Here is an 11,984-nt window from a genome sequence, read left to right on the forward strand (position 1 = left end):
AACAGGTTTTAGATTTTTTTAAGTATATTATGAGGCACAGTGTAACGAATGTATGGAGCCTTTTACGTCAACATTCATAGACATGAAAAGTTAATAACATCAACATATTTTAGCAGAGGCTGAGAATTGTACGGGAGTTGTAAGCGGCTTTTCAGGAATTAGATGTTGATATTGAATGGCATTCATGAAACCATAGTAGGCAGGCCTATTCATAACTTTATGGGTGAAATTTACTATACCAGTTTTATGGTGGAGAAGGCATCTAAAAAGCCCAATTTCAGGTTTTTTTTTTAGCTATTCCGCCCATCACGCCAAAAGTGTAAAGGAGATAGCACCCCCACACCCACCCACAGTGTTTACTATAGCCTCTGCTGAAATCTTCACCAAGTTGGTCCAAGCAGGCCTGAATTAGTGAAGATGGTGTCCAGATCTAAAAAGTGGCCAGAGCCTCTTAGTTTATATGCAGTGCTATGGTCCTGGGTTCAAGTCCCATCCAGGTCAACATTTGCATAGAGTTTATACGATCTCTGTGTGTGTGCGGGTTTCCTACAGGTCCTCCGGTTTCCTTCCACACTCCATAACATACAGGTAGGTTGATTGGATTGTGAGCCTAATTGGGGACAGGGACTGATTTGGCAAGTTCTGTGCAGCGCTGTGTAATCTGTGTGCACTATATAAATAAAGGAATTATTATTATTTTTAGGGAGGAATATTAAGAATAAAAAAATATTGTTAATAGATTCCCACTCAGATTTGGCACTCAGAGCCCTCTCTGTGGGCACCCAGGCCATCACCCCAGCACAAAGTTTGCCTGATAAGACTCAAAGAATCTTCCTGCATTCCCAGGCAACTCAAGATATGCTGCTCTTAGAGCTATTTTAAAGCAACATATCCTTGGCTGCTTGGGATTGCGGGAAGAGTGAGAATGTGTAGAAAGGGATTATCTTTGGAGGTTGTCCTGCTGGCCCCATGTTTCTACCTATACAGAGGGACCCTGAAGATACAATGTGGTCCAAATTTGCCCTTCTTCTTTCAACTGTATTGGCGTCCTCAAGAGGCCGATACGATTGAGATTTGTGATACAGCAGGTAGAAATAATGTGCTGCTTAAAATGCTGTGTTGGCACTTTGCAATAAATAAGTGGGTTTTGATTGTAGTTTGGGCACCCAGTCTCTAAAGGGTTTGCCATCACTGCCCCAGCATATAGGAAGAAAAAAGATGTATTCTTTTGTCAGTCTGCAACTAACCTCAAGGACCATAACCAGCAGACAGCACTACAATACCCACAACAGCTACTACTACATGTATAGTGTTCTTGTGTATAAAGGTAGAAGCACTTGTAAAGTGCCTTGCAAGCGACCCCTTTTGATTTTCAACAAAACAAACAAACCTCTAAATAGAAATAAATCTAAATAACATCCAAATTGTATACTAGTAACATAGTATATACATTATTTTTCTTACCCAATATCACTGCACTTAATGCCCAACCTTGTATACATTTACTAAAAAATGTCAATCGTTAATTTTGGGCTACAAAGTGGCTATCATTTTGCAATCATTTTGTTATTGTAAAGTTGCCGATACATTTACAGGAAAGAAATTGGTCCGATAGTTACTATTACATGTTTCTAGAGGAATTTTCCCACAACTACAAAATGTCATCCTATTGAAATCACAAAATACCATTTTTTCACTTTGATTTTTAGAAAGTGTTGTGCACATAAGAATCTATTCATTAGTCAAGTACTTTTCTAGAAAACCATTATCTTCCTAGGATATCTTCCTGGACAAAGACAATTTTCCTAGAGCTACACCCTAGACCCAAATTGCTACTTTACATCCTATAAGAAGCCTATTAGAAAAACCATACAAATCTTCAGGAGGCAGAGAATAACAGGCAGGCTCAGCCATGTATGTTTAAAGAGCACAGCTAGTTTTGCAGTCTCTCGGCTCCAGACTGACTCCATCCTGCTGTTAATAGAAGAGGAGGGTCACTTGTAGCTTCCTTTTCACCCCATAACAAACAGCAAGCAACCGGTCCCTCAGGCCTTCCTGTGTCCCTGATCCCAGTTTTCACAGAGGCTGCTGTTTCTCCAGAGTTTTATGCAATTGCATCTTGTGTATAGGTTCCAGCTGTTTTCCAGTGTGCTCTCTTCCTCCACCAGGTTATACTTTCCATCTGCATTGAATGTAAAGGTTATAATAACTTAACTTTTTTTAACAGAGGGAACATGTTAAAGGTCGGATAAAGTGATGAATACAAGTTTAGCATGGCTATGTTCAATTCAACTTGAAGTATCATTTATTATTTATTTTGGAATCCATTTATAGCAGTCATACTTAACTGGTTTAGATCTGGTCCCCTTTAAATTTACGGTTGCCGGTCCAGGTACCTAAAGCCTGCACCATTGTGTATTCTTGTGTATTCACGTGCAGACTGGGAGGCTGTTTGAGTATTTGGACAGCCAAAGGTTCGGTCCCTGCCACGAGGAACCCTGGAGAGAAGACAGAAGTGGAATTTAGCTCTTCTGTCCTCTCTGTTTCCCGTACACAGAGCTTGATTGAGTGATGTACAGAGAATAGACCAAAATGTCACCATGTTATTCTAAAAAAAAGTAAAGTGAAGTCTTAAAGGAAGCTCACCATTAGAATTCTACATAGTAAGCAAGATCTGATGCTAGGTGGCTAGTAATTATATGCTAATTATCGGAAGAGGCTACTGGGGCGTGGATTAGCCATTTCTCCCACTACCTGGAGAGGCTACTCCATACTGTCACAGTTGCTCCTGTGACCCATGGCTCACCCGTGGTCCTCCATGTCTCGGACTCACCTGTCCCTGCTCCTGTTTCCTGTACAGCGGCTGTGTGCGTGGGTGCTGGCTTTAGAATATTTAAAGGTGCTGGCCGTACCCAGAGTCCTTTATATACCAGCCACCTACTGCACTCCCCGCTGGGTCTTTGTGCCTCACAGCCTTAGAAAAAGCTTGTTCCAATAACCTTTGTGATTAGTGTGATTTCCCACTGTTACCCCGGACCTGTTCCCGTTTACGCTCCGCCTCTGCCAGCCCTGACCTTCTGCTCTGCCTCTGGACCTTTGCCACCTGTCTTGACCGCCTGCCTGTCCCCAACCACAGACCTGCCTTCTGTTTCTGTACCACGCCATGGCTGCCACCGCGGAAACAGTGAGCACCTGTGGAACAACCTGGTGGTAACAGCAAATCTAACCTGCTCTGCGGTGGGCTCTGGTGAAAACTGGTTGCCACTTGATCTTCGGGCCCAGGTGTCGGCTTATGTCATCGTCCAGTGGGTTCACTACCCATGGAGCCTGACCACAGTTGCCTCTGACGATAATTAGCATATTAGTAAGATAAAGTGTAGTTTAGGATGTATTTTAGTAGTAAGTAAAAATAGGGATTAGCATGTTACTTGCCACTTACCATCAAATCTACCTTAATAGGTACATTGCTAATGGTAGGTTTGCTTTAATGTGGAAAACCCTTGCATGCATTGGTATTTGCCCTATTTGAGCTACACATTGGACTGAGAAAGCTATACTCAGTACCACCAAGTTTCAAAAGAATGTGGAGTACCTATGCTTATACTCATACATGTTCTGTGATCCAGTCTCTTTCCTTGATGGGACACAAATGTGTATTTTTGGCAAAAACAGGTTTTCAACTATAGCCCCTGACAATGAAAATACAATATAGCAGAGCAACTTTTTGACAGATATTTGCTATTGGTCAGTTTCTCTGCCCAATCATGTCACAAAAAAATAGTCACTAGCCATTAAAAAATATTGTAAATTACCATGGCTTAGTTACATACTGTAAGAAGGGTTACAAAATTATATCTATATTAAAGAAAACAAAAATGTCTGACAAGTCTCCATATTATTTGATTAGTTGGCTCCCTTATGACTAGTGACAGTGAGGGCCTTACACTATCTATCTGGACCAATGTCATAGTGTGCATTTAGTGTTCTCTGATATGATAACTCTGCACCCTACTAGGTGACAGCCCCCCTAAATGATTCACCCAGGACAAATACATTTTAAACTTTTTACCTTAAATTACGGTAATAGTTGTCTTATTGCTACAATTTAAAGTGTAACCATCATTTCAGATGATTTTTGATATTGTGTGGGGGGAAGGTTGTGAATATTTTTATATATACTTTAAAGAGAAATTCTTCTCATTAAAGAAAAGAAACAGACGCAATGTTCCCCTTAGTTACAATGTTACTTCTACGGGGGCGCAGTATAAAGGGGAGCTGCTGAAGGGGGGCACAGTATGAAGGGTAGCTACCAAGAAGCCATAGTATGAGGGGGAGCTGCCTAAGGGGATCATAAAATGAAAGGGGAGCTACTGGGTGGTACAGTATGAAGGAGAGATGCTGGTGGGCCCCCCCAAAGTATAAAGGGAAGTTTGTGGGGAGCACAGTATGAATATGAGCTGGCAGGGAGGCATAGTATGCAGGGAGCTGCTCTAGGGGGCACATTATGAAGGGGAACTGTTTGGGGGCACATTAAGAAGGGAAGCTGTTTGGGGAACACAGAATCAAGGGGAGTTACTGGGGTCTGCAATATGAGGGGAAACATAAGGCACAACATCAGGGGGTCCTTAAAATGAGGGAGACACAATGTGAGGGCGAGCTGGGGGGAAGGGACTATTTGAAGGCGTAAGATGGGGCCATATTGTGACATGGAGCTGAGAGGGCATAATGTGAGGGGAAGATGGGGCCTGTTTGGGTTATTCTACTTAATCATCATGTGTTTTTTTGCACTGAATCCAAAAATGACCTCCGTTTTCTCATAGGACATCAAATTTCCTGACAATTTAGGTAACTATGTTAAATAAGGCAATACCCTGAAATAAATTTAAATTTTTGATTACAATTTTTACATGAAAATCCTTTTCAAACTGAAATGAGCTCACTAACACTCACACACTAAAATTGCTTCTTTTTCCCTTTGAGGCTCCTCTTTTACATTTACGCTTGTGAGTAAATGGAATGTCCCTATGAAGCATCCAACAGTAATCTGCCATCATTGTTAAGCTCCATTTTCCCTGGTATCTTATTTCCATCTCTTTAATGTCCTAGTGGAATCATCACCTTGCTCTTCACTCACAGCTCCCAAATTTTCAGGAAAGTAGGCAAAATGAGAAAAGAGGAAATGCACTTTCAAACTCACCAGGCAACTTAAAGCTTGAAAATGTGGAATGCTTTCAGCACTCAGCCAATGATATATTTGGAGTCAAGATCTTTTTAATATACAACCTCTATAACTGCAATCCACCTTTCATTTTGATCTGTCATTATGTCTTTATTGGCTGTAAGCCTTCTAATGTCTGGTCTGACAAACACATTGCTACAACTTGTCTTACTGGGCAAAGTAAGGAACAAACTTGGATGTCTGAACCATGAAAAAGACACACTCCTGGTACCTATAAATTCCTGCCTTTTAGCCTTAATCCAAGTAACTCAGCGAAATATTTGGGGAACATTCAGGTCTCTAACTAAATCGTTTTTCTCCTCCTGGGAAAAGTCAAAAGATGATTCCTCATCTCATTCAGGTATGATTCCTCCTTCATCAGCTCTCGGTATCTCTTCCAGAGTAGAAGGGGCCTTGGGTACTGGTATTTCTGTACTATGGGGGATGGGCCTAATTGCAGAGGGAAGATTTGGGTATGAAATCGAATTCTTCCATTGGGAAATATTAGCCTTTCACGATGCATGAGCAAATTGTCACTGTTTTTCACAGTTGTCACTTTTGTTCTCACCATTATAGGAATAACAGAATGGAAATCGTTTTTATTATCCTTGAAAAAATTTTGAAGGACCTCAACACACTATTTGTAAACTTTATGAAGGGCCAAAACTTTATCTTGATCTCCAAGTAGTCTGAAGTATGCAAAGCAGGGGCGTTGCTAGGGTGGAAAAAGATCCGGGGCACGGGCCCCAATGCATTTGTATCAGACTTTCAGTAATGCCCCCTCCTGTACATAACCCCCTCACATGTGGTTGTGCCAATCACAACTTTACTGAGGGGGCTACACAGCTACAGAAACACAGAAGAAATCCTAACCTACATCCAGTGACTGGTGATATGTCCACTTCAGTATTAGGGTGGTGGAACCCGTGACGTTTTGAACCGGTTGTTAGTCCATTTTTAGTCAGGCGTTTTCAGTCCGTTAAAAAACGCATGCGTTTTTGAAACCACATCTGTTTTTTGTTCGGTTTTACCAATTATCTTACTTTAAAATGGACAATAATGGATGCATTTTCTAAAAACGGGTTCAAAACGCCACATGTGCAACCACCCTAGGACTCGGCATCACCACGTCTCCTTTCTGTGGAGTTCACCACACAGACATCTTATGTCCTTCATTATCCCAAAATCTTCGTTCTCCGAAGTTGCGTCCACATGTTGCAGTTACAACTGCATCACCATCAGTTTTGAGGTGGTTTTAGGTGCAGTGAAGAACATTTGTGGAACAGGTTTCCCCTTCAAACTCAAATTCATCAGTTTATGTCTTTCACTTGTTAAAATAACATAACTGCACCTAAAACCACCTCAAAACTGATTGTAATGCAGTTGTAACTGCAACGTGTGACTGCACCCTGACAGTGTTGTCCTACTGCTGCTTCTAACACTCTCCCAAAATACTGTAAGGGTGATGTCACAAGTTTTTAAGCAGTCAGTCAAAAAAAGTATCCATTTTTGACCAGTTTGAATTAAGATAACTGGTCAAACCTGTCAAAAACGGATGCGTTTTCAAAAACGGACTGCTTAAAAAGGGGCCAAAAACGCGTTCAAAATGCCACGTGTGACATCACCCTAAGGCTGTGCTCACACGATTGCATTTAAACAAATACAAGAGACCAGGCGCTCGTTATCCATCACATAATCATCACTGGAAACTCATGTGAGATCAAACCTAGGCCCTTCCTACTGCCACGTGTGAACACATCCCAAGGAATGTCCCCACAGCCCCCCCGTAATGTCTCCCACACATCTCTTCCAGTAATGTCCCCCACACCTCCCCCCCAAGTAAAGTTACCCACTCATCCTCCAATAATGCCACCCACACATCTATCCAGTAATGTCCCCCTTGTAATCTCCATCAGTAATGTGCCCCACACAGGCCCCCCTGTAATGATCCCCAGTAATGTGCCTTCCACACAGCCCCTCTGTAATGTGCCCACACAGATCCCCCTGTAATATGCCCCACACAGATCCCCCTGTAATATGCCCCACACAGATCCCCCTGTAATGTGCATCATACAGATCCCCCTGTACTATGCCCCACACAGATCCCCCTGTAATGTGCATCATACAGATCGCCCTGTAATGTGCCCACACAGCCCCCCTGTAATGTGCCCACACAGATCCCCCTGCAATGTGCCCCACACAGATCCCCTTGTAATGTGCATCATAAAGATCCCCCTGTAATGTGCCCCACACAGATCCCCCTGTAATGTGCCCCACACAGATCCCCCTGTAATGTGCCTCACACAGATCCCCCTGTAATGTGCCCCACACAGATCTCCCTGTAATGTGCCTCACACAGATCCCCCTGTAATGTGCCCCACACAGATCCCCCTGTAATGTGCCCCACACAGATCCCCCTGTAATGTGCCCCACACAGATCCCCCTGTAATGTGCCCACACAGATCCCCCTGTAATGTGCCCCACACAGATCCCCCTGTAATGTGCATCATACAGACCCCCCTGTAATGTGCCCCACACAGATCCCCCTGCAATGTGCCCCACACAGATCCCCCCAGCAATGTGCCCCACACAGATCCCCTTGTAATGTGCATCATACAGATCTCCCTGTAATGTGCCCCACACAGATCCCCCTGTAATGTGCCCCACACAGATCCCCCTGTAATGTGCCTCACACAGATCCCCCTGTAATGTGCCCCACACAGATCCCCCTGTAATGTGCCCCACACAGATCCCCCTGTCATGTGCCCATATAGATCCCCCTCTAATGTGCCCCACACAGATCCCCCTGTCATGTGTCCATATAGATCCCCTGTAATGTGCCCCATACAGATCCCCCTGTGATGTGCCCCACACAGATCCCCCTGTAATGTGCCCATATAGATCTTCCTATGTTCTCCCTCTCACCTCACTCCTGCAGCTCCGTGCACTGCTTCCCCCTGCAGGTCATGTGATTGTGACATCATCACAGGTCCTGTAGGGAAAGCAGTGAACACTGATCGTGAAGAGAGAGAGGAGGGCAGCAGGGCTAATGTCCTCCGGACCCAGGGAGATCCGGGGCACCGGGCAAAAGATCCGGGGCACGAGCCCCGAATCTTTTGACCTAGCGACGTCCCTGATGCAAAGTATACTTATAGTATATACAGTAGTATACTTATAGGCTTGTGCTAAGTCCTGACGTCTAGGATTTTTTCAATGTTTTTTTTTTGTTTTCAGCACACCAAAATACATGGAAATTCTATGAAAGTAATCAAACAGCTTTTTAGTCGCAGACCTGTGGAATCTTTGAATGAGCTTTTCATGTATGTGTTGTCTAGACCTTTCTTATTCTAGTCATTAGCAGTTTCCTTTAATTAGATCTGGATTCTGGAACCTTTACATTTCTGCCCTAAATATAAAACACTGAATTTTCCACATATTCTCCTATAGGATTAGGAAGTTAGGCTAAGGGTAATTGAGCATAATCAGCATTAAGTGTCTAGTGCTTAATATCCATTATGTTTGTTATTTCTTGTGATATTTCTATATTTAGTGCTGTTGAGTTACACTGGATCTATTGTCAGACTAAGGGCATTATAATAGGAGGACAGCATGAAATTATATAGTGTTATTATGATAACTACCCCTAACTGTATATCTGCATCACTATGAAGAGGGCAAGTGAATTCACAAGACTGTCCAGTGTATTTAGTGCTATATTGTTAGCCACACAACACCACGGTATTGTTATGTGCCATTTTGACAAAAAATAGAGAAGACTTGCCCCTTTACGATAGTGTCCTCCTATAAGGGGAGTATACAAAAAACATAGGATTCATCAGTTATACCAAGTCTCTTTTTATGTTGTACCCAGGGGTGAACTAAGCCTCTTTGCTGCCTGAGGTGAACTATAGAAAGACACCCCCCAACCCCCAGCAAAATAATTGCAAAATAAATTGCGGTTCCCATGGACAGGACCGGCTCCAGATTTCAGTAGGCCCCTGGGAGACTGCTGGGAGTTGTGCATAAATGGTCATGAAAACAGAAACTGAGATTTAGTTTGCTTTGAGTTAGATCATTTTTACCTAAAGTGCAGAACATCCTGACCTGTAGGAAGCAATATTTTCATACAGAACATGGATAGTCCATCAATTTACTCAATCACTTTAACGTAATTAAATAATTAATTAATTAATATTCCTTGTGGTTTAAAGAGGACCTGCCAACCAACCAAAAGACCCCCGCCAACTATGCCCCCATAATCCTCCCCCCAGCCCCTTTCTATTTATGCTATTTTTGAAAAAAATTATGTTGGTGAACTTGGTTTTAATCGATCCTCTTACCTCCTTACCTGCGGGTGTGTCAGCCAACAGCAGCACCCAGGAGACGAGGATCCGACCTCTTATTTGGTAAGAGGTCAGATCGATTAAAACCAAGTTCACCAACATACATTTTTTTAAAAATGGCATAAAGAAAAATGGGCTGGTGGGAGGATTATGGGGGCATAAGCCTCTTCTAGTTATACCTTAAAATTCATATATTGTTACAAAAGCCCACCATTGATCACAAGTGTATGGAGCTGGAAGGAGATGACTTTGTGCACTGTGTAGTAGTAATTCACTGCTACTGCAGTTCTACTCCTATTCACTTCAATATGGGGACAGGCCCAGCAGAGCAGTAGTTTCTTTTGTATTTTCAATTTGACATTTTTAAGCATTAAAAATAGAGGTATTTATATATGTCTATCGATTTGTAGGGATTCAATGAGAAAACTTGAGACATTATTAGGTGATTTCTTAGCTGGACATTATAAATTTACAAGACTCTTCTTTCACATATCTATCACTTCATGAATGGACTCATACCACCACATGTTTTTATTGGCCTTTTAGCTTCTTTCAGTAGGACTATTTTTATTTCCCTGAAAGCATTATGTAACACCGGGAGGATATTTGGGCTGCCAAATTCTACTGCGGTTTGGAAAGCAGCTTCAGGGCGTTTGAGAGTTTAGAGTTTAAAAATGTGGAAGAGAACAGTATTTGTGCATTAGACTATATAAAGTACTCATAGTAAAGATGTATATATTAGGAAATGTTGGATCTGATTTCCGTAGAATGTCATCCTGTGTAGTGTCTAAATTCAAAACTCAAAAGACTGGAACTAAGTCAGATGGAGATCTCTCGTGCTGGCGAATGGAGCACGGCCGAGGTCAGTTGTACAACAAACTTGCTGTGTGGACTGCCATCATCCTTGTGTACCTACTACAGTGTGCCTGTATATATATAACATTATCCTTCACAAAATACATAGGTAATAGAAGACACAGGAAATACTTAAAGTGTTTACCGTACATACTCGAGTATAAGCCGACTCAAGTATAAGCCGAGGCTTATACTTTTTTTTCAAGTATAAGCCGAGTTTGGGTTTTCAGCACATTTTTTGTGCTGAAAAACTAGGCTTATACTCGAGTATATATGGTAATATGGCAATGAATAAACATCAACCTGCAAATGAATATACTTCCATCAAAAACTACACCAAAATCTTCTTTCCTGTGAGTTTAAAAATTGAACTGTGTATTTGACAGCATACTGACCAATGAGTACACATCATATCCTCTTACATTCTAGGAATAGTCATTTCAGTGAATTGCTTGTATAAGTACCTTTTACTTACCTGCTATCAGGGGAAGGTCTGAGAACAGTGTAGTACAGACAGATGACTATTTAGATTAATTATAGCCTTTGACCAGGAGAGGGGAGAAATCTATTCTGCTTTCTCTGACAGCAGCTTTAATGTACAAAACAATGTATAAAACAATTGAATTGGAATACAACTGCCTGATACTTGATGGAAGTTGGGAGGACCCCATACTTATTAGATGGCCAGCCAATCCCACCAATATGGCCAGCTTACCGTGACTTTTTTGGCTTTTGTGATACATATAATCTTAAAGGGGTTGGTCATTTCTATCATGTGTTATTAGATAATTTACCAATATACATCTATTTATAGTTCTGCTTTCTTGATATATAAAGTGAAGCCTCCTGTCTTTTACCTCATCAGCCAGACATTGCTGGCCATAAAATGGCTGCAGATGGAGGGTCATGTGATCTCTATCTGTCTATGAGCAATTGCCCTGCCAGGACCTTATCATAATATTCATGAATGTAAGATCCAGGACCTATGGACAGAAAGAGATCACATAACCATCGATCTGCAGCCATTTTATGGTCAGGAATATCTGGCTGTAACCAAGAAGGTTACCGTACTTATGAAAACTACTTACCGTATAAGTCGAGTTTTACAGCACAATTTTGTTACTGAAAATTTTCCACTTGGCTTATAATCGGCTATACAAAAAAAAATAAACTGATGGCTTGCTGGCTTTATACTACAAGGGGCTGGCTATATACTACAGGGGCTGGCTGGCTATATACTACAGGTATCTGGCAGTATAGTACAGGGGGCTAGCTATATACTAAAAGGGGCTGGTTGGCTTTATACGATGGGGGCTGACAGGTTATATACTGCTGGGGGCTGGCTGGCTATATACTACTGGGGGCTCGCTGGCTATATTATGGGAGGCTGTGACCAATGCATTTCCCACCCTAGGCTTATACTCAAGTCAATAGGTTTTCCCAGTTTTTGGTGGTAAAATTGCGTGCCTCGGCTTATGCTCAGGTCGGCTTATACTCGGGTAGGCTTGTGCTCAAGCAATATATGGTATATACAACAGTAATGAAAGACTAAACACAATTGGTTAACA

General features: G+C 42.1%; 1 long non-coding RNA gene across 1 annotated transcript; it reads right to left on the bottom strand.

Annotated features, from left to right (window-relative positions):
- Positions 1-1,469: 1,469 nt before the first annotated feature.
- LOC140128979 (uncharacterized) lies at positions 1,470-8,211 on the bottom strand. The gene is made up of 3 exons (XR_011855222.1): positions 8,144-8,211; positions 2,349-2,498; positions 1,470-2,182 (listed from the first exon to the last, which is right to left on the bottom strand). It is a non-coding gene; the product is annotated as an uncharacterized lncRNA (long non-coding RNA).
- Between the last annotated feature and the right edge of the window lie 3,773 nt (positions 8,212-11,984).

This window comes from Engystomops pustulosus, chromosome 4 (genome assembly GCF_040894005.1).
Source record: "Engystomops pustulosus chromosome 4, aEngPut4.maternal, whole genome shotgun sequence".
Taxonomy (NCBI): domain Eukaryota; kingdom Metazoa; phylum Chordata; class Amphibia; order Anura; family Leptodactylidae; genus Engystomops; species Engystomops pustulosus.